Raw genomic sequence first — 23,464 nt, 5'->3', positions numbered from 1 at the left:
TTTTAATATAGAAACGGTGTTGAACATTGAGCCTGCAGATTATAGCGTGAAATAAGGGGAGCCCATTTGGATCCGACAGGTATTAATACTGATTCGGATTTGGGGTCCAGGCTGGACCCAGTGAAATATGCAGACGTTGTCCCGGTGTAATTGCAGACTCCGGGAGTAGGACAACTTTCAGGCACACCCGCACGTTGACTGATTTACGTTCGGAGAAGCAAACTGCTCCAGCTGGGCCCAAATAAATACATGCTTAACAGGGCCACCAGCCGTTGTTTTATTCGCGTACCATCCTATCTGGGAAATATCAGGTGCTTAAAATCCACATGCGAATGCAACGAAGCAAAACTAAGCTACTCCGCTTATCATAAAAGAATAAGAGGGACTATGATTTGGAGGAAGGCTTTTGACTTTGTTCAACCCCGCTGTTTAAGCATGCACTGTAAGATGTAATTCTGTCTAAGTAATTACACATTTGAATAGAATTTACTGATTTTTTATGTAATTATTTTATAACTACTTTTTCCAGTGCATCGAGTGTCGGAGTACTTTTCATTACACGCTTTATACAGAGACAATAAACTACGCAAGTGTTTAAATAAATATTACATAAGAATAAGAGGGTTACAACATATAGAGTCATATCGTCTTCTGGAAGGTATTATATGTTAAGACTGCATGGTTGGGAGAAACACAAAGGCTGGATTTAAAACATAACAGCGGTTGGGGTAGTTTCTACTAATAAAACTTTATTACTACTCAAGGGAACTCTTTTTAGCAACCTTAGAATAACGACAGATTGAGGGGCATGACTTGCAGTTTGCATACAGTTCCTTGCTACCGGTTGATAGCTCACTTTACTATATTAAAAGGTTTGCAACTTATAAACTCCAACTAATAAAAAGACCCCTTGTCAAAAGCAGTAATCCTCTTACCTATCTACATTAAATACAATGTTGTATCTGCACGTTACATGATATTTTTTTGGGTAAATTATTTTATTGTATAGTTAATAAAAACCATTACAAAAAGTTAAAATACAATAATTTAGAAAACTGGTCAAAGAATATATACATAAAAAAAAACGGAAAAAAAAGAATAAAAGAAAGAAAAAAAATGGGGGGCGTGGCCGAGGCGGCGACCTTGGCGGACGCAGCCTGAGAGAGCTCCGTCCCGCCAAGCTCTTATCCTGCAGTTATCCTCTGGTTCCCCCGCCCGAAATCAGCCCGAACTGACAGGTTCGCCTACCGGTCACGGCGGCGGAGCAGCAGTGACCGATTGAGGGCTGCGGGGGCTTGCTGTGCGGTGTCCCGGGCCCTGACGCGGAGGGGCCTGCGACCACGAGTGAGGCCGGGGCTATCGTCTGCGAACAAGCGGACCGGAAGTGAGACGCGGCCGGCGAGCCGCGGAGGAAGGAGCCGGACCTGGTCACATCGGCCGCAGAGGCAGCAGCGAAGGAGGTACCTGGGTCGCGCATCGGGGGGGGGCTGTGGACGATCAGCTGGAGGCCCCCCGCCCCAAGCAATCACCAGGCTTTCGGGCCGAATTGGCGGCTGGGCGGGCTGCCGCGGGACTGCGGCGGCCGCTCTTTGAAGCGGTGAAGAGCCCCCTCCGTCCTCCCCTGGTGGCGCGATTTGGCTTCCCCCCCCCCTCCGTGTACCTTCTCCTGCGGCAGGGTGCTGCTCGAGTGGGGGGGGGTGTGAGACACTTGGCAACGGGGCACAGAACCGGCGTTTTCCCTCCAGTGGTGCACAGTACTTTTGACCCCCCCCAGCGCCCCCCCCCCCCCTTCACCACGGACTTGCTGCTGGGCCACCGGATCCCGCTACACGGTGAGGGAGACGGGGACCTGGAGACATACTGCCCTGCGGTGCACTGGTCCAGTGGAGGCTATAGCCGGCCTTGGTGGGGTGGGACTGCGGGCCAGTGACGCCTTGCGGAGCAGCACACGTGGCACTGATTCTGGCGTGGGCCCACCGGCTGGAGGGAGACGCACCTGGAGACAGCGTGGTCGTGGCACAGGGGTGTGGTGCCCAAGGTAGTGGTGAGTCTCGGCCCGGGAGGGGCAGCTTGCATCTTGTCAGCCCTGTAGCTAACAGTTTGGGCCTCATCTTCGCATTTCCTGGTCGCCATGACGAGGGGAGGAAACAGCGGCCACTCCTCCAAACAGGGCACCATAGACAAATTTACAGGCCCGCCGGGGGGGGGCCGGAGCGGCTGGGGGTCCCCCTGCGCCGGTCCCGGACAATGCTGCCCTCATGGCGGCGATAACGCAGTTCAGGGACATGTTGGATGCCAAAATTGGAGCGGTCGGGGCGGACGTAACGCTGTTGCGCCAGGACCTGCGCAACGCAGTGGCCCGCATATCGGAGGCCGAAACGAGGATCACTGGGGTGGAGGACGATGTCGCGACCCTCAAGAAGAAGGTGGCTAACATGGAGGGCATCCAGAGGGGCCTTACTCTGAGGGCGGAGGATGCGGAAGGGCGCGCCCGACGGAATAACCTACGTTTTGTGGGTTTTTCAGAAGATTGCGAAAGGGGTGACATGGAGGCCTTCCTGACCACGTGGATAGAAAGCTGGATGCCGCCAGATTCACTTTCGCGCTGCTTCATCGTCGAACGGGCGCACAGGGCGCTGACACAGAAGCCACCGGTGGGAGAACGCCCTAGGCCAGTGATAGCCAAACTCCTGAACTATCACGACCGCGACATGATTCTGCGCCAAGCTCGTCTGAAGGACCCTCTGCTCTATGATAACCATAAGATCCTAATTTTTCCAGACTACACCAAGCTAGTGCAGAAGCAGCGCCAATCCTTCACGGAAGCTAAAGCGAAGCTGCGAGGTCTGCACATCCAATACGCCCTGCTCTATCCGGCCCGCCTGCGGGTGGTGTTCCAATCCAGGACTCTGTTCTTCAATACCCCGGAGGAGGTCTTCGCCTGGACTGACGAGACAGTCCGCATTCGAGTGCACACCCCCCCGGGTCGGGATTCGGACTCCTCCGCGGCGGGGCCCCCTCGGACTCCGCGAAAGGTCGCGCAGCAGAAGTAATTGGAGGTCCCGCACAAAGAACAACTAATCCACAGGGGACTTGGCAGCGGCGACTACTGGGGCTCCAGGCTCTCAGGATCCAATGTCTTAGCTTCCACAACGCCAGGCGAGGGCTCTGTTGCGCTTAATGGGGAGTTGTCTTGCTCCCCCCTGTTGTGAACAGCTGTGGCGGATCGAAGCTGAAGACATCCTTGTACAAGTAACTTTACAGTTTTGGGACTGGGGTGGGGGGACTGCTTACGGAGGGCGGACTTGGCCCCTCTGTTGGTTTAGTTGTTAAGGGGTTCTGGGGTGTGATGGGGGTCCATTGGTGGGGTCGGCTGACTGTCTCACGTTGGGGGCGGGAGCGGAGCTTCACCGCGACAGGTACTTCATTGTTCATTGAGGTATGGGGTGGGGGCGGGGGGGAGTTGTTGGATGTTGACTACGGTTGGGGTAGGGGGGTCGGGGACTGAGGGAGGAGGGGGGGTGGAGGGGTCCTGCTCACGATTGTCTCGAAAAATGCTGCTGTGGTGTTCACATTTGCTGTGCCTCTTGCCTGCTGTACGAATTCACCGGCGCTTAGATGGGGGCTGAAAACCCGAGGCGGGCGCAACTAGGTGTCCTCATGAGAGTGATGAGCTGGAATGTGAGAGGTGTGCTTGACAAGATTAAGCGGGGAGCCGTGTTGCGACAGGGGAAAGAGAATGTCGATGTCATGATGCTGCAAGAAACACACCTCATGGGTAACAAAGCACTGGGCCTACAGAGATATGGATATGATCAAGTTTACCATGCGGGCTTTGGGAGGGGTTCCAGGGGGGTGGCTTTGCTGATACATCGTAGGCTGGCTTTTTCACACACCAAGCACTGGATAGACCCCCAGGGCAGGTATGTCTTTGTACACGGGATGGTGGGCTCCGACTCCGTGGTCCTGGGGAGCGTCTATGCTCCACCCCCGCTGCAGTGGGCCCTTATCGAAAAACTCTTCACAATATGGGCGGAGATACCTGAGGGTCTTGCGGTGATTGGGGGGGACTGGAACAATGTCATGCAGTGTCGGCTTGATCGCCTCAGACTTAGGGGAGATCCCGCTGTTGATACCCCCACTAAATTGTATGACATGGTAAATAGTTTGAACTGGATAGACTCATGGCGTTATCTCCATCCGCACGAGAGGGAATACTCATACGTCTCAGCGGTCCACCGCTCCTTTTCGCGACTGGATTACGTATTTGTTCCTGCGGCGGTCATCTCCAGAGTAGTCTCAGCGGCTATTCGGCCGCGGGGACTGTCAGATCACTCCCCTGTAGTTGTTGAGGTCGCCCTCGGCAGGGCGAGGCGCCCGTTCCGGTGGAGACTCCGCCTGGCATTTGCAGCGAGAGGAGTATCAACAACATTTGGAAGTGGCTATTGCCCAGTACTGGGAAGACAATCTGGGCTCGGTCTCTGATCCACGGGCTGTTTGGGAGGCTATGAAGCCCACGCTGCGCGGGGTGGACATAACCTGGTGTGCGGCAGCACGGCGCAAACGAAGGGAGGAATTGGTGCGGGCGGAGGTGGAGCGGTTGGAAACTCAATGTGGGGTGGCAAACCGCTTGGAAGACGTGGGGCAACTGTTGCTGGCGCAACAGACGTACGCCTCTCTTCAGCTAGACGAGGCCCGCCAGATCTGGCTGGCGACCAGGAGTAGGATTTATCAATGGGGCGACAAGTCCAGCACCATGCTTCATAGGCTCTGCCAGAGGGTGTTTCAGGCACAGGACTTGCCGGGTCCTCGAGATGATACCGGGGCCTCCATTACGGCTCCCAAGTTGCTTGCGGACAGTTTCGCTGGCTACTTTGCAGCGCAGTGTGCCCCGAGGGACCTTCTCTCGGCCCTTGACGTGGATAAATTTATAGCTGATCTCCCGCCCCGTGCGCTCTCTGATGAAGTGCGAGAACTCCTTGAGGCCCCGCTTTCGGCAGATGAATTGGGCACGGCATTGGGGGAACTTAATACTGGTAAGGCTCCCGGGCCCAATGGTTTTCCGAGTGAGTTCTTTAAACGCTACCATCTACAGTTGGGCCCGCACTACAATGCCGCCCTGGAGGCGGCGCGGGAGGAGGGCCTACTGCCGGCAGACTGGAGGCATGCAGAGATTGTTGTCTTCTGTAAACCCGGCCGACCCCCGGAGCGCCACGAGTCCTATCGGCCAATCTCGCTCCTAAACATAGAGGCCAAAATACTTGCTAAAGCACTCACGAATCGTCTTCTTCCCTATATATCAGAGTTGGTCCATCCGGATCAGGCCGGATTCATGCCCCGCAGGGCGACGAGACACAATATTAGGCGAGCCCATGTGGCTGTGGAAGCGATGAGTAAGACCGGGAGCCAGGCGGCGGTGCTGCTAGCTGATATCGACAGAGCCTTCGATTCCCTGAGCTGGAACTACTTATTTGCCCTCCTTCCGCGCCTTAAGTTGGGGCCCCACTTTCTGTCTTATGTTAAGCTCCTCTATACCGGTCTGACGGCCTCCGTGAGGGTGGCGGGGGAAGTGTCGGCCGCCTTTCCGGTAGGACGTGGCACCCGACAGGGGTGCCCCCTCTCGCCTTATTTGTTTGCTCTGGCAATGGAGCCGCTGGCGGCGTGGATCCAGATTGATGCACAGCTGACGGGGTTTGAGTGGCAGGCGGGACCGTCGGACCGAATCACGCTTTATGCTGATGATGTCCTGTTCTTCCTTACCAACGTGAATCGCTCTGGGCCGCGGGTCCTGGACATTATGAGAATCTTTGGCGAGGTCTCCGGGCTCTGCTTGAAACCGCAGAAGTCCACTTTGTGGACTTTGGGTAGCCACTTTGAAGTTGGGTCGTGGCCCTCGACTTTGCAGCGAGCCGTCGGGGGCCTCAAATATTTGGGAGTGTTCCTGACGACTATGCCGACCATGGCTTGGGAGCGCAACATGGTCCCTGTGTGGGACAAAGTGCAACAAGAAATGAAATGCTGGTCCCGCATGCCTCTTAATATTTATGGCAGGTCAGCCATCTTCAAGATGGTAGCCCTTCCCAGAATGTTATACCAACTACAGAACCATCCGTTCCCGATTCTGCCGCAGTGGTTCCGGCTGGTCAACTCGGCTCTTGGTCGCTTTTTGTGGGCCGGTGGCGCGGCTAGGGTAGCGCTGCGAACCTGCTTTCTATCCACATATTGCGGGGGGTTAGCGACTTCGGATATTCTGTCGTATTACCAGGCTTCGCATCTGGTGGTCCTGAATGACTGGTGGTACTGTGACGGGGGGGACCCGGCGTATGCCCTGGAGCGCTTCCTGATGGAGCCTGATCCCCTTCACACGGTCTTATACTCACCCCAGCTGCGAAAGAGGCTGCCTAGTGCAACGCAAGTGGTGTTCCGGATCTGGCGGCAGGCGCTGCGCCGCATGGGATGGTGGGGTAAGTTGACTGGGGAGACCCCGCTCTGGCGTAACGGGCAACTGCCGGCTCTGATGTCCCTTTCAGGATTCAAGAGTTGGGACTTGATAGGAATTTCCACCCTGGGCCAGGTCCTTAGAGGCACCACGCTTAAGTCCTTTCAGGATCTTAGTGCAGAATTTGATATGCCCCGCACCCAGTTTTTTCGCTACCTGCAGTTTAGACATGCTTTGGCTCCTGCGCTGGAGGGCTTGACCACGCTGCCCGAATTCTGCCCGATAGAAGCGAAAGTCTTTATGGGGGACTTGGAGGAGCGTAAAATTTCCAAAATATACCAAACATTAGTGACACACTTCTCATCGGACCTACAGCCTCTAAGAGAGCGATGGGAGCGAGACGTGGGAGAACTGGAGGAGGAGGACTGGCGGGAGGCTCTGGAGTCCCCCAGGGGTGCTGCAATAGCAATCCGTCTACGGCTCATACAATTCAAGTACTTGCACCGTACATACTACACCAGAGAGAGGTTGTGGAAGGCAGGATTGATTAAGTCCCCGGCGTGCTTGCGATGCGGTCATGAGATGGGTACCCTGTTACATACAGTGTGGGAATGTGGTGGCCTGGCGCGGTTCTGGACGGGTGTGTGGGATTGTTTGTCAGAGGTGCTGGGGTGGGAGCTCCCTCGCACGGCGAAATTAGGCCTGCTCCATGTGCTTGATGGGGTAGGTGGGAATGTGTACAAGCGGCACTTGTTATTATTGGGACTCACGCTGGCCAAACGGGATGTGGCTCAGGCCTGGGTGGTTGGGGGGGGGAGGGACGGGCACTGTTTCATTAAATGTATCGCATACCATGACTCAGGATTGTCGTCACAGTCCCTCCGGGGTTCGGAGCGCTGTGGATGTTTATCTCTGCGATTCAATAAAACCAGTTTTGAAAAAAAAAAAAAGAAAGAAAAAAAAAAACCTAGGGTAAAAATGTCCTTAGAACTTAAAATGGCAGGGACAAATACAGTCGGAACAGTCACACTTTTAGATCATTTAGTCGTTTAGATTTTTCAGTAGTTCCCCTTTTTTTTCTCGAAATTGGTGATGAATGTGACTGCCCTACATATAAGTTGGGGGTCGGTCGCGCACAGGACTTGGATGATCGCGGAACGACATGTGCGAATTCCATATTCCTTGAACTTCGCTTTTAACCTGTTCTGGCGTTCCGGGGCCAGTGCGGGACAGATGCAAATCAGATGAATGAAGTCTTGTTTCCCCGCACCACATAAGTCGCACTCCTTGGAGTCTTGAGACCTCCATTTAGGTTGATCGGCGTTTGTTGGCAGGTTGCCCATCCGCAGACCGAGGTATCTAAGTTTGATTTGTGATGAAAATGCAAGTCCTAAGTAGGCAGCCGGCACTGGCTTTTTGTATGATTTTATTGTCATCCAGGCATGTGAGCGATGGCTCAGTGCTTTCTTGTCAATAATCAATGAGTGCATATTGGCCGCCTTCTTTACGGCCTGTTTAAACGTTGGAACTGGTAGCCCCACAGTGCTACTAGTTCAGTGATTTCAAGTGAGAGTTGCAAGTATTTGGCATACTGGGAATTCGGACTGTTGAGCATTGTTTCCCACATAGCACGGTTGATCTCAATTTCCTGACTCATCCTGACGCCGTACCAGAACTTAACTGTTTCGTATTTTTTTAATAGTACTTGGGACTGCAGGCCGAACTCGAGTCGCACCTGCGCTGGCGATGCGTTGGATGGTAAGCTGAATACACGCTTGTAGACTCTCGTTTGAATCTTGTCTATAAGTTCAGCGCTCCTTCCATGATGTAACACACTGCCGTAAGCTATTGTTGAGAGTAGCTTTGCTTTCATGACTGTTAGGAGGGGGTTATACAAAGGGCCTTTAAGTTGGTTTGATAGACTAATACATGCATGTATGTAATAAAGCTGTTCCCTTCCTTTCGATGGTTTTGAAGTGCGAGGAAAAATTAAGGCGCTTGTCCAGTTGTATCCCCAGATATTTATAATTTTCTACTATTTCCAGTTTGTTGTCGTCTATTGTGAAGGTTGGTGATACATTACGGCGTTGAGTTATTATCATGATTTTAGATTTCTTGCTGTTTATTTGTAGAAGGTTCTGTTTTGTGTATCCGGACAATTCTTGCAAGAGACGCTGCAGGCCTATTTTTGTTTGGCTGAGGAGGATCACATCATCGGCATAGGAAAGATGTGTTAAGCGAAGGTTTCCTAGCCGCGGTGGATGAGCATTGATCCTATCTAGTCTTGGTGTCAGGTCGGCCATGAACAAATTGAATAGATGGGGGGCCAAAACGCAGCCTTGTTTTAGGCCATCAGAGGTGCTGATCTTCCGAGTTAGCCGCTGACCATTGTTGATCTTTACCTGCATCCAGGTGTTGGTGTACAGGTCAATTATTGGATTTAAAATAGAGTCCGGCAGGCCCTCCCGCTTCAATTTGGACCAGAGTAGTTGCCTGTTGACACGGTCGAATGCCGCCTTAAAGTCTATAAAACAGGCATACAGGGCTTGGTGATTTTGCAGACTTTTTTCAGCTATTAAACTTATTGCCATAGCATTTGCCATGGTACCCGTGCCGCGGCGGAACCCTGTCTGGTTTTTCGGGATCTTTTTATTGTCTTCGGACCATTGAGCAAGGTCTGCTAACACCAAGGAGGCATAATATTTGGCTTCGGCGTCGATGAGTGCTATCAGGCGGTAGTTAGCTGGATTTTTACGATCTCTGCCTTTGTAGATGGGATTAATGATGGCCCCTCTCCAGCTTGCTGGGAGCCGACTTGTGGTGTTGATTGACCGAAATAAGAGGTTGAAGTTGCTGGCCCAATAGTCGGGGTCTTCCTTATTAATTGCCTGGGGGACACCATTTGGTCCTGGGGCGCTGTCTTGCCTGCTTCTTTTAATTATTTGCAATAGTTGAGTTTCATCATCTGTCCGTGTTCTTTGATCTGGGCCTTCCTGTTGGTTACCCGGGCTGTTTGACTGGGCGCAGGCAGTGCTCTTCAGGGCCGCTATGTTTGGTGATTTATATACTGTTGCTGCTGTCAGAGGCATTGTTGGTTTCATTGAGAAAGTGTCAACTAGGTGCTGGACCCAACCGTTTTCGTTGATACATGTCATACTTATTGTTTGTGCTGGTCTTTTTAATGAATTGACTTGCCACCAGAAAGCTCTTGAATCGGATTTTTTTATGTTGTATAGTACTTTGGCCCAAAAGTCGGTGACTCGGTTTTTTTTCTCAGTCCAGATTAGTTTCTTATATTGTTTCCTTGTTGATCGGACTAATTGCCATACGTTTGAATTTGGATTGTGTCCCTGTGCTTGCCTTGTGAACTTCCGCAGATTTCTTCTCAAGGAAAGTGCGGACTTTGTGAAATTGGTGTTATTCGTTAGAATGGCATTTTTTTATGGCTCAAACTGGTCTTCTGCAGTTTATTTAAGAAGACAGACCAGGTTTCAGCACACAGATCTTTTCCTTGAGTCAGTGTTAGGAGTAGCTTCTTAGCGGCCAGCGCTATTTATGGTAATGAATTACTCGTCCACCTTAACCGCTTCAGGTTAACAGTTGAGGTTTCACCCGCTATCGTCGGTGCCAGCGGATGTTCCTGCAAAGCCAATTTTATTTCAATGTGCTGCATTGAATGGTCACTATCCAAAGTACATATTATTTGGAGTTACATGATATGATTTGCAGCAGCCAATTACTCCCCTAATCTATTTTATGACGTAAAAGTGGCAAGACAAAGCATAGATCTCACTAGGAAGTACATTAACCACTAGAGTTATTACACAGTTATTATCTACTGAAATTTGGTAGGCACACAGATACATGGGTGCACCAATTTTCTGCATCCCAGGTGTGTTCGGTAATACAGAAGGTGAACAGGCACTTATGCAGCCCCTCTTGCAGTATGGATCACACCAGTGCAAGATGTGCACCAGCGCATTCACAAGGGCGCAGTTCCCTCATTTGCATGGGGAACCCTCTACCATTGCTCTTGTGCTGTATTACAGGCACAGGGGTGAAAAAGATGTCAGGAGGTGCCCTGATTGTCCACCATATTAAAGCTGGTGCACAGCAATGATGATGGAACAAGGGTGACCAGATGTCCCATTTTATCAGGGCTGTACAAGTGTCTAAACATGTGCACAAGAGACACATTTCAGGATGCATGACTGTCCCAGTTTTAAGTGGAGAATGAGTGTAGGAAGACAATGCACGAATGGCTGGCCATTGTCTGTCCTAGGAGTTCCTTATGAAGGAACAAGAGATCACCTCAAATGAATAGAAGAAAATTCATCGGTATAAAACAGGTGTAGGTTAGCTTTGACGGAGACTGTGAAAATACTTCATATTGCTCGTCGTAATACCTGGCCGCTTTTGTTGTGGTTTCCCTCTCTTTTTACTTCTAACCTCCTGTTTTTGATTATGTGCTGAACTTAATTTTTGCTGGTTTTAGGACTCTGGGCACTTTACCACTGCTGTCTAGTGCTACAGCGTGTGTGCTCTGTGCACAACATGTAATGCATTTGGTTTCTCCAGGACTGGCATATTTGAGCTACTGATAAGTCTGTAGTACAAGGCACTACCTGTGTCTGAAAATCAGATGCTACTAGTAGGACTGCAGCTATGATTTTGCCACCCACGTGAGTAGCCTTTCAAACATGTCTGAGGCCTGTCACTGCAGAGCTTGCACGTGCAATTTTAAACTGCTATGTCGACGTGGCAAGTTCACCTATTTGCCAGGCCCACACCTTCACTTTTATTACATGTAAGGCACCCCTAAGGTAGGCCATATGCAGCACCCTAGGCATGCTGCAGTGCATTTAAAAGGTAGGACATATTCTTTTAAGTTTTAAATGGCCTGGTAGTGAATAACTACAAAATTCGTTTTTCACTACAGCAAGTCTACCAGGGCTGGACTGGGAACCAAAACCGCCCTGGCAAAGTGCTCAGCCGCCCCCCAGGGGGTTGGGGATGCGGCTGAGCTGTTTGCCAGGGTCGGGTTCGGTCAATTTTGTTACAGGGTCCGATATTGCAGCTATGCGGCAAAAACGGCCCTGTAACAAAAACTGCCCCCATGGGCCCAAAACCGGCCCCCACCCTGGCGGCCTACCGGGGAAATGCCCGGTGCCCGCTACGGCCAGTCCGGCCCTGAAGGCTACCAATCCTTTAATACTAGTGTAGAATTTAGTCGCTCTCTTGGATAATACCCTGTATCTGTCCCAACCTGCATCCGTTTCACCCACCTTTGCCTCCTAAAAGATATTGCCCTTCATTAATTTCTCTTTGCATACACCAGCAGTGAACACTATCATTCAGCACATTTTGTCTACTCTAATTTAATCTCTAGACAAACTTTTACACCAACTGAAATTTGCTTAGACTGCTGTGGCATGGGTATTTACACAAACTGGCAGAATATCACATACGTCTACAGTACTGTGATCGCTACTGTAGCAACCCATTCAATCATGGGAAGCCACTAGAAACCTACAAATTCGCCATAAAGGCCTACACATCAACTTGCCCATTTTGCTTCTATCAACCGTTAGGCTACATCAGATCGGTAAACCAATTATTGCTTGCCACCAGGGGCACCATGAAGCCCCCACTTCAGCGGCTTGAGCAAGGGGGAGGGTGCTACTAGATGGTTCAAATTAAGATAATACAGTACACTTTTGTTTATAGCTCATATTTCTTTTATTTGAGTGCCAATCTCCAAGTTGAAGCTCGTAAATACCAGTGTAAGAGGGTGGGGAAATCTTAAAGAAACAAGAAAGCTCAGACTAAAGGGAAGAATGAGATAAAGATAAATCGATTAAAAAAAATAGAACAATATGAAATTGAAGGCATTGTGGATGGATGAATGCAGAGACTAATGAGGGATATACGGAGAGGAGGATTGAATGAATGATGGGTCGATGGAAAGTATGGATGGACAGAAGATAGGATGGACTCAGAAAAATGACCAGATGCAATGAAGGATAAAGAGGTTATTTTGGATTTAAGAAAGATAGAAGGAAAGATGGATGGATGTTTCGATTGAGGAAGGAGAAGGAAGAACTGAAGGATTAATGTATTTATTGGTGCATGGAGAAAGGTAAATGGCAGAAAGAAGGATAGAGCGAAGGAAGGATGGATGAAACATCTGGCGAAACAAAAGGGTGAATGGAAGGCTGGAAAAGACAAAGAAGGGAGAAAACACAAAAGAAGGATGGAGCTAGAGGGGGAGTTTTCATAAATCCTTCTTAGGCAGCAATTCCCCAAACAAAGGCTAGGCTTCCTCATCGCACTTTCTTGCTTATTGCTTTTTGCGATACGGTACAAAGTGGGGTAATTTTTTTGTGGCTATTCTCTTGCTTGCCAACACTAGACTGTGCAGTTCTCAATCCAACCACAAACACAGCACTCCAGACTGCTTTAAAAGTTGCAAAGTTTCTTATAAGACAAGAGGACAAATCAACACGTTTCAGTTTCCAGCCCCAATCTTGTTCATCATAGTGCAGATTGCACAAGAAGGCACCACCCACACACACGTGAAGGGGACCAACACCTATCGTCTCATAGAGAACCAATACAATCCTTTGCCAGCAAAAGGTGCCAGAGGAACCATACGCACTCTACAGTGCGCTAACTTGGGTGATCGCCTGCAAGACAAAGGGAAGCTACAGGCAGGCACAGGAGAGGTGGAAACCAGCCAAACTGGGTGCCCATGAACCCAAAACCGAACAAGTCACCACACGAAGACAGACCGATTTCGAACCAACATCCCCCTGGCTCAACCCTCTGGAACCTCCTGTTCCTGACCTAGACACAAACACCAAGTGCAGACTCGAAAAGCGAAAGACACCGGACACCTGCAATACCCTTTTGCAACAATGGGGAGATTGCGTCCCATTGGGGGAACTCAACATCCCCATCTAACACGAAATAAGTCCCCGAACACTGAGGGCCACGGTCCGACAACAGAATCCTCTGTTCCCACCTCCATGTCGGACAAACTCGACAGTGTTAGCAGCCATTGAACCCTCGCAGGTTATTATGGAGAACCTCTTTGGAGCACTTGCTACAAATCTTAACCTTTTGCGAGAAGACCATCGAAAACTGGCAGACAAAGTCGCAGACGTAGAAAAGGCCCTCTCTACATTGCTAGCAAAAAAAGCGAGCAACCCAATATACCCTTGAGGGTTCGGGCAAAGAGTATGGAAAGGTGAACGTACCTTCAAGGGATTTTATTAATTTTTAGTTAAAGCTTCAAGCCAAAAATCAGTTAGTGACCCCTAACAATTTAGGTCCAATGTGCAGAGATGCAACGAAAATTATTCATTCACTGTAAGGAATTCACAAAAAGTGATCAAAGGAGAGAGAGCAGATATAGCGGGTGTATATGAAAAGTTTGTATTTAATACTCTATTGAAATTAAAAAGGGTACAAAATCAATGTCAACAATGTTACAAGAAGTAGTCAATCAAACACTTCCTTGAATCAATTGTATACGCTTTTCTTCCTTATTAAAATGGATCTAGAAATCCAGGCAAGAGAAAGCTTGAGTCGACGTTTCGGTCTCTTATAAATTCGTTGATGAGACCATCTTCAGGACAAAGGACAATTTATGCAGACCCTAAAAATAATATAGAGTTATTGTTAAAAACATTCTATATGATGTCCATTACATGAAACCTAACATTATACATATAACACCCTAGCTTTGTGTCAGGCGACGTCTTCCTCAGGGTCTGTCGTGAAGTTATAAGGGCCCACCTCTCGATACCTCCAATTCCGAATGTAATTACTACACAGAATCTTGGAGTGATCAAGCGAGGGGTAAAAGGAATTGGGAAGGGAACTGCGGGGAAGGAGATCTGAAAAGGAAAAGTTAGTAACAAAATATTCTGCAAATTCTAAGTTAGCTATAACCTTTGTGGAGATTCTAAAACACAAGCCTATAAACAAGCTCTCTCTAATAATCCAGAAAGCTTCTTACACAGTAGTAGTCAACATATAACACTTTATTAATTATGCTGTTTAATTTTCAATCACTTGTGAATAGCGAATCCAATCTCTTGTGAATTGCGACAGATTCTTCATCAAAGAAATAACAACACACTTCAGCAAATAAACTCCTTTACCAAAGTTTGAAGGACAAGCTAAATGATTACCTCATAAACATCATTAACAAGAAATAACCCATTTGACCTATTAGCCAGTCATCACAAAAAGGGAATGCGCCTAGACAATATTGCAATAGAAACAGCTTTTACGCACATTCAAATATGCTTTGCGTTCCCCCCGAAACACTATCAACAACCCTTGCCAGCAATGGATTGCGATTATCTACTTGAGGAATAAAACATTAAAGGATGCGAACTTTCTTAGTTTTAGAAATCACTTAAAATGCATTTGGCAGCTTTAAATATCACCTTTAAAAAAAGAAGCAATTTTTCAACATAATTAGCCAAGAACTGGGAACCAGGAATTCCTATTCCCTACCTGTAGAGTACGACCTACTCTACTACTCAGATGGATGAGAAATCGCCTTGAAACGCTCCAACTTGGTTCTTGAAGGCTGGAAAGCTGAAAACGGAGCAAGCTGGAAACTGCCACGCCCCCTGCAATGAACACCGAAAGCCTCCGGTGAAATCCCACTCCAAAACGCTGGGCAGTAGGAAACAGGAAAGGGAGCAGGAAGAAACCACAGCCACTCCCTAGGAACTATCCAGAATAGTGAGCACAGGAGGCAGGGCGCGGTCGCGTAAGTTAGCGTGCCTTCGGCGCTTACGCACGCGACCCGACAACCAAACCTCACGCATTACGCGTGAGCATGCCAAACCTCACGCATTACGCGTGAGCATGCGAAACCTCACGCATTAGGCGGACCACAGCAAAACAACAGCTAAAGGACAGGGAAACCTGCGCAAACCTACAAACATGGATGCAACTTAACAGCACAAGCAGGTTTGAAGCACATCAGCCACCAACGCCCTCTCAAAGAGGACTGATGCATTTTGCCACAAGGGCAACTCCGAAAGCAGAGTGGGGCGGGCCCTAGACCACCAGCCACCCTAGCCCTGACAGTACACCCCCCTCCCAAGAGTGGTCTAGGGCCCGGCTTTAGAGGGTGGAGGAGGTGGAAACGGCGTATCAAGCGTGGGGCATGAACATTGTCAGCCGGTTCCCAGGAATCATTCTCAGCACCGTATCCCTTCCAGGAGACAAGGTACCACAACTTGGAACCCCGACGTCTAGAATCCAAAATGTCTCGTACCTCATATTCCCAACTACCATGAACTAAAATCGGAGCTGGACGGGGAGCCAGATTCTGATTAGCAGGTTTAAGGAGGGAAGTATGAAACACTGGATGAATCCGTAGAGACCTAGGCAACAACAACTTGAATGTCACAGGGTTCACCTGTCGAAGAACTGGGTAAGGACCAATGTACTTAGGTTGAAACATACTTTTGTGTTTGAAGTTCAAGTTCTTTGTGGACAACCAAACTTTGTCTCCAGGGGCATACGTAGGACCTGAACGATGTTTTTTGTCATACTGCTCTTTGTATTTCTTCTTGCTTTGCAACAAGCGATCCTGAACCTGACGGTGGATAGTTTGCATAAGTTGTACAGAGTCCTTAACTGCTGGCACAACACTACCATCATTGATCATAGCTAACGGTATGGTGTTAGGTTCATAGCCATAGAGTGCCTTGAACGGTGAGAAACCGGTTGATGAATGAGGCGAAGTGTTATACGCAAATTCCGCAATCCAAAGTAAATCTAACCAAGATTTCTTAGAGTCCGTAACATAACACCTCAAGTATTGTTTCAAAGTTTGGTTCAGTCTTTCAGTTTGCCCATCAGTTTGAGGGTGATAACTAGTGGACATATTGGAAGTGATGTGCAGATCTTTACACCATTGTTGCCAGAACTTGGAAGAGAACTGAGACCCTCGATCTGAAAGCAATACTGAAGGCAGTCCATGTAAGCGCACCACATGTTGTAGAAATATTTGCGCTAACTGTCCTGCAGTAGGTAGCTGCTTACAAGGAATGAAATGTGCATATTTGGTTAAACTGTCTACAACTACTAGAATCACAGTATGGTGTTGGGTAGATGGTAGATCAGTAATGAAATCCAACGAAATATGTTTCCATGGTTCAGTTGGTGTAGGCAGGACCTGTAGAAAACCTTTAGGTTTAGTGTGATCGGATTTAAATCTTGCACAGACCTCACAATCATTAGCCATTTTTAACACATCTTTTTGCAGCGTTGGCCACCAAAACATCTTTTGTATTTTCTCCACAGTCTTTCGAGGGCCTGGGTGACCGGCCATAGGATGTGAATGTAACCAATTGAATACAGTTTCTTGTAATTGCAAAGAGGGCAGATAAACTTGCTTTCCATGGAAAGGTATCCCTTCTTTGATGGTTTGGTTAACGTTGGAGTTCAACCATGATTTCCACTGGGAAGAAGGAAAATTTTCATGAATATTCTCCAAAAATTGATCTGCCGAGAGAACATTAATTACTTTGCCTGGATCTATTATTGGTTGAGGAGTTCCTTCAAAGCGATGCAAAGAAGAGTCTTTTCTGGACAGGGCATCAGCTTTCTTATTGTCTTGGCCTGGACGGAAGGTAATTATGAAGTCATATTCGGCAAAGAACATCATCCACCTGAGTTGTCTCGGGGTCAAAAGTCTGGCTGAGCTCATAAACTGTAAATTTCTATGATCAGTGTACACGGTTACAGTAAATTTTGCTCCCATTATGTAATGTCTCCATTCTTTGAAGGCTTCTAGAATCGCTAGTAGCTCCTTTTCAGCTATTACATAATTTTGCTCTGCGGGATTTAGTTTTCGAGACATGTAGGCAACCGGATGCATTTGACCAGTAGTATGATGTCTTTGAGAGAGAATGGCTGCTATAGCTACATCAGAGGCGTCAGCTTCAATGATAAAGGGTTTCTCTACATTGGGATGCATGAGAACGGGAGCTTCAGTAAAGGCTCTTTTTAACTTCTGAAATGCATGTTCAGCTTCAATGGACCATTCGAAGTTCACCTTCTTTCTTAACAAACGTGTGATGGGAGTTACCACAGCAGAAAAATGATCAATGAAGCGGCGGTAAAAATTTGCAAATCCCAAAAAGCACTGTATGTCTCGAACAGAGGTCGGAGTGGGCCAATCGGCAACAGCTTTGATCTTTCTGTCAGTCATTTTCATTCCAGTTGGAGTGAGGAGAACTCCCAAAAATTCAACTTCCCGAACATGGAAATCACATTTGGATAATTTGCAGTACAAATTATGTGATTGCAGAGTTTTCAGAACCTTTCTGACATGGCCTTCATGTTCGGCTTCAGAATCAGAATAAATCAAAATATCGTCTATATAGACAATAACAAAAAGATCCAAAAATTCTTTCAAGGCTTCATTCAAAAAAAACTGAAAAGCTGCTGGTGCATTGCACAGCCCAAATGGCATCACCAAGTACTCGAACAAACCATATCGGGTTTTGAAAGCAGTCTTCCATTCATCACCTTGCCTGATACGAACCAAATGGTAGGCTCCTCTGAGGTCCAATTTAGTGTAGATTTCTGCCCTTTTAACTTGGTCCAAAAGAACAGGGATGAGAGGCAATGGGTATTTATTTTTGACAGTGATTTTGTTCAACGCCCTATAATCGATGCAGGTCCTCAATTCCCCATTTGCTTTCGGAATGAAAAATAAAGGAGACGCTGCCGGAGACTTGGAGGGGCGGATGAATCCATTCTCTAGATATTGGTCGAGATATTGTCTTAAGTGTTGGTTCTCTTTTTCAGACAAAGCATAAATGCGACAATTTGGGACACTAGATCCAGGTACAAGATCGATTTGACAATCATAGCTTCGATGAGGAGGAAGGAGGGCTGCCTTAGTTTCACTAAAAACTTCTGCGAAGTCCTTGTAAACTTTAGGTAACAATGTTTCTTTTTCCTCAGCTGTGGCCAATCGACTAAGAGTTAGTTTTGAGGCATTAAGACAAGTCGAATGACAAAAATCAGACAGAAAAACCAGTTCTCTTTTTCGCCAATCTATGGTTGGATTGTGCAAGCAAAGCCAAGGCATTCCCAGAATAAAACCATACTGAGGTGCTTGGATAACATCAAATTGAAGCTCCTCCTTATGTATTTGTTGCTTAGCATCTTCACAGATCATAATAACCTTGGATGTTTGCATGGTCACTGGCCCTCCAGCTAGAATTTTTCCATCCACCGCTTGCACTATTTCTGGAGTCTCTTTTTGTTCACAGATGATTCCTAAGCGTTGAGCGGTTTCTAAGTCTACAAAATTTCCTGTAGCTCCAGAATCAACTAAAACTTCCATTTGGCATGTTTCTTGAATTAACCTGATTTGTACGACTAATCTAAAATGAGCTTTGTAGTTAGAGACACATGAGTTCACAGAAGGGAAGGCAATAGTACCCAAGAGATCTCCCTTCAAACATCTTGGGCCAGTTAGTTTTCCGATTTCGGATCTGTTTTTTCCAGAACTGCTGACTTACTAGAGTTAGGAAATTTTCCCTTTGGCTTAGTTAAACAGTCCTTCACGAAGTGACCTTTTCGACCACAATAAAGGCATTGTCCATTCTTTCGACGGTTGTCTTTCTCATCTTTAGACAATGGTTGTCTTAAAGTTCCTATTTCCATAGGCTCCGAACCGGTTTCAGAATTTGAAAATTGAGGCCTAGACTTAGCTTCTGATCTCCAGTTTGGTTTGTCTGTTCTTTTTTTATCTGATCTTCGTTCAGAGAGTCTGTGGTCTAAACGCAACGTTAGATTAATCAATTCAGAGCAAATTACTGGTTGAGGATCAATTTGAGCCAGAACATCTTTTAGCTCGTCTTTTAGACCTTGATAAAAAAGGGCGGCCCTTTTTTCCTCTGGCCAAGAAGTTTCAGCGATTAATCTGTTGAAGTGAGACAAATAAGAAACAAGGTCCCTATTACCTTGTTTCAACTGAAGTAGTTCTCGATCTGCGGATAAAGTAACTGTTCTACGATCAAAAACCTTTTCAAATTCTTCCACAAAACGTTTCCAGTTGTAAAGCAAAGTGTCATCTTGTCTGACCAAAGGAACTGCCCAGTTTGCGGCATCTCCGGTCAAATAGGAAATTAAAAACGCAATCTTAGACTGTGGGGTTGGAAATGCAGTTGGTCTACAAGCAAAATGCAACTCTATCTGGGTCAAAAAGATTTGCACCTTAGAGGGGTCCCCAGAAAAACGTTCAGGAGCTGCCAAAGGAATCTGGGGGGGCACAGTAACAGCTATGTTTGTATGTCCCCTGCTAGCACCAGTTTCGTGAACCTCATCCGGAAGAGGAGTACTCTGTAATTGAATATTTTCCACCTTAGCTGCTAACAAAGCAGTTACATCCATGGTTTCTTTTAAGTCTGCTTGTATTCGCATGATTGCAGACATTAAATCATTGATGGTGGTCATTATGACTCCACGTACAGACCAGGAGGAAAAGAATTTGTGGGCTCACTATTCTGTCAGGCGACGTCTTCCTCAGGGTCTGTCGTGAAGTTATAAGGGCCCACCTCTCGATACCTCCAATTCCGAATGTAATTACTACACAGAATCTTGGAGTGATCAAGCGAGGGGTAAAAGGAATTGGGAAGGGAACTGCGGGGAAGGAGATCTGAAAAGGAAAAGTTAGTAACAAAATATTCTGCAAATTCTAAGTTAGCTATAACCTTTGTGGAGATTCTAAAACACAAGCCTATAAACAAGCTCTCTCTAATAATCCAGAAAGCTTCTTACACAGTAGTAGTCAACATATAACACTTTATTAATTATGCTGTTTAATTTTCAATCACTTGTGAATAGCGAATCCAATCTCTTGTGAATTGCGACAGATTCTTCATCAAAGAAATAACAACACACTTCAGCAAATAAACTCCTTTACCAAAGTTTGAAGGACAAGCTAAATGATTACCTCATAAACATCATTAACAAGAAATAACCCATTTGACCTATTAGCCAGTCATCACAAAAAGGGAATGCGCCTAGACAATATTGCAATAGAAACAGCTTTTACGCACATTCAAATATGCTTTGCGTTCCCCCCGAAACACTATCAACAACCCTTGCCAGCAATGGATTGCGATTATCTACTTGAGGAATAAAACATTAAAGGATGCGAACTTTCTTAGTTTTAGAAATCACTTAAAATGCATTTGGCAGCTTTAAATATCACCTTTAAAAAAAGAAGCAATTTTTCAACATAATTAGCCAAGAACTGGGAACCAGGAATTCCTATTCCCTACCTGTAGAGTACGACCTACTCTACTACTCAGATGGATGAGAAATCGCCTTGAAACGCTCCAACTTGGTTCTTGAAGGCTGGAAAGCTGAAAACGGAGCAAGCTGGAAACTGCCACGCCCCCTGCAATGAACACCGAAAGCCTCCGGTGAAATCCCACTCCAAAACGCTGGGCAGTAGGAAACAGGAAAGGGAGCAGGAAGAAACCACAGCCACTCCCTAGGAACTATCCAGAATAGTGAGCACAGGAGGCAGGGCGCGGTCGCGTAAGTTAGCGTGCCTTCGGCGCTTACGCACGCGACCCGACAACCAAACCTCACGCATTACGCGTGAGCATGCCAAACCTCACGCATTACGCGTGAGCATGCGAAACCTCACGCATTAGGCGGACCACAGCAAAACAACAGCTAAAGGACAGGGAAACCTGCGCAAACCTACAAACATGGATGCAACTTAACAGCACAAGCAGGTTTGAAGCACATCAGCCACCAACGCCCTCTCAAAGAGGACTGATGCATTTTGCCACAAGGGCAACTCCGAAAGCAGAGTGGGGCGGGCCCTAGACCACCAGCCACCCTAGCCCTGACAGTACACCCCCCTCCCAAGAGTGGTCTAGGGCCCGGCTTTAGAGGGTGGAGGAGGTGGAAACGGCGTATCAAGCGTGGGGCATGAACATTGTCAGCCGGTTCCCAGGAATCATTCTCAGCACCGTATCCCTTCCAGGAGACAAGGTACCACAACTTGGAACCCCGACGTCTAGAATCCAAAATGTCTCGTACCTCATATTCCCAACTACCATGAACTAAAATCGAAGCTGGACGGGGAGCCAGATTCTGATTAGCAGGTTTAAGGAGGGAAGTATGAAACACTGGATGAATCCGTAGAGACCTAGGCAACAACAACTTGAATGTCACAGGGTTCACCTGTCGAAGAACTGGGTAAGGACCAATGTACTTAGGTTGAAACATACTTTTGTGTTTGAAGTTCAAGTTCTTTGTGGACAACCAAACTTTGTCTCCAGGGGCATACGTAGGACCTGAACGATGTTTTTTGTCATACTGCTCTTTGTATTTCTTCTTGCTTTGCAACAAGCGATCCTGAACCTGACGGTGGATAGTTTGCATAAGTTGTACAGAGTCCTTAACTGCTGGCACAACACTACCATCATTGATCATAGCTAACGGTATGGTGTTAGGTTCATAGCCATAGAGTGCCTTGAACGGTGAGAAACCGGTTGATGAATGAGGCGAAGTGTTATACGCAAATTCCGCAATCCAAAGTAAATCTAACCAAGATTTCTTAGAGTCCGTAACATAACACCTCAAGTATTGTTTCAAAGTTTGGTTCAGTCTTTCAGTTTGCCCATCAGTTTGAGGGTGATAACTAGTGGACATATTGGAAGTGATGTGCAGATCTTTACACCATTGTTGCCAGAACTTGGAAGAGAACTGAGACCCTCGATCTGAAAGCAATACTGAAGGCAGTCCATGTAAGCGCACCACATGTTGTAGAAATATTTGCGCTAACTGTCCTGCAGTAGGTAGCTGCTTACAAGGAATGAAATGTGCATATTTGGTTAAACTGTCTACAACTACTAGAATCACAGTATGGTGTTGGGTAGATGGTAGATCAGTAATGAAATCCAACGAAATATGTTTCCACGGTTCAGTTGGTGTAGGCAGGACCTGTAGAAAACCTTTAGGTTTAGTGTGATCGGATTTAAATCTTGCACAGACCTCACAATCATTAGCCATTTTTAACACATCTTTTTGCAGCGTTGGCCACCAAAACATCTTTTGTATTTTCTCCACAGTCTTTCGAGGGCCTGGGTGACCGGCCATAGGATGTGAATGTAACCAATTGAATACAGTTTCTTGTAATTGCAAAGAGGGCAGATAAACTTGCTTTCCATGGAAAGGTATCCCTTCTTTGATGGTTTGGTTAACGTTGGAGTTCAACCATGATTTCCACTGGGAAGAAGGAAAATTTTCATGAATATTCTCCAAAAATTGATCTGCCGAGAGAACATTAATTACTTTGCCTGGATCTATTATTGGTTGAGGAGTTCCTTCAAAGCGATGCAAAGAAGAGTCTTTTCTGGACAGGGCATCAGCTTTCTTATTGTCTTGGCCTGGACGGAAGGTAATTATGAAGTCATATTCGGCAAAGAACATCATCCACCTGAGTTGTCTCGGGGTCAAAAGTCTGGCTGAGCTCATAAACTGTAAATTTCTATGATCAGTGTACACGGTTACAGTAAATTTTGCTCCCATTATGTAATGTCTCCATTCTTTGAAGGCTTCTAGAATCGCTAGTAGCTCCTTTTCAGCTATTACATAATTTTGCTCTGCGGGATTTAGTTTTCGAGACATGTAGGCAACCGGATGCATTTGACCAGTAGTATGATGTCTTTGAGAGAGAATGGCTGCTATAGCTACATCAGAGGCGTCAGCTTCAATGATAAAGGGTTTCTCTACATTGGGATGCATGAGAACGGGAGCTTCAGTAAAGGCTCTTTTTAACTTCTGAAATGCATGTTCAGCTTCAATGGACCATTCGAAGTTCACCTTCTTTCTTAACAAACGTGTGATGGGAGTTACCACAGCAGAAAAATGATCAATGAAGCGGCGGTAAAACTTTGCAAATCCCAAAAAGCACTGTATGTCTCGAACAGAGGTCGGAGTGGGCCA

This window comes from Lissotriton helveticus, chromosome 4_1 (assembly GCF_964261635.1).
Source record: "Lissotriton helveticus chromosome 4_1, aLisHel1.1, whole genome shotgun sequence".
In the NCBI taxonomy this organism is placed as follows: domain Eukaryota; kingdom Metazoa; phylum Chordata; class Amphibia; order Caudata; family Salamandridae; genus Lissotriton; species Lissotriton helveticus.
This window is presented reverse-complemented; position numbering follows the sequence as displayed.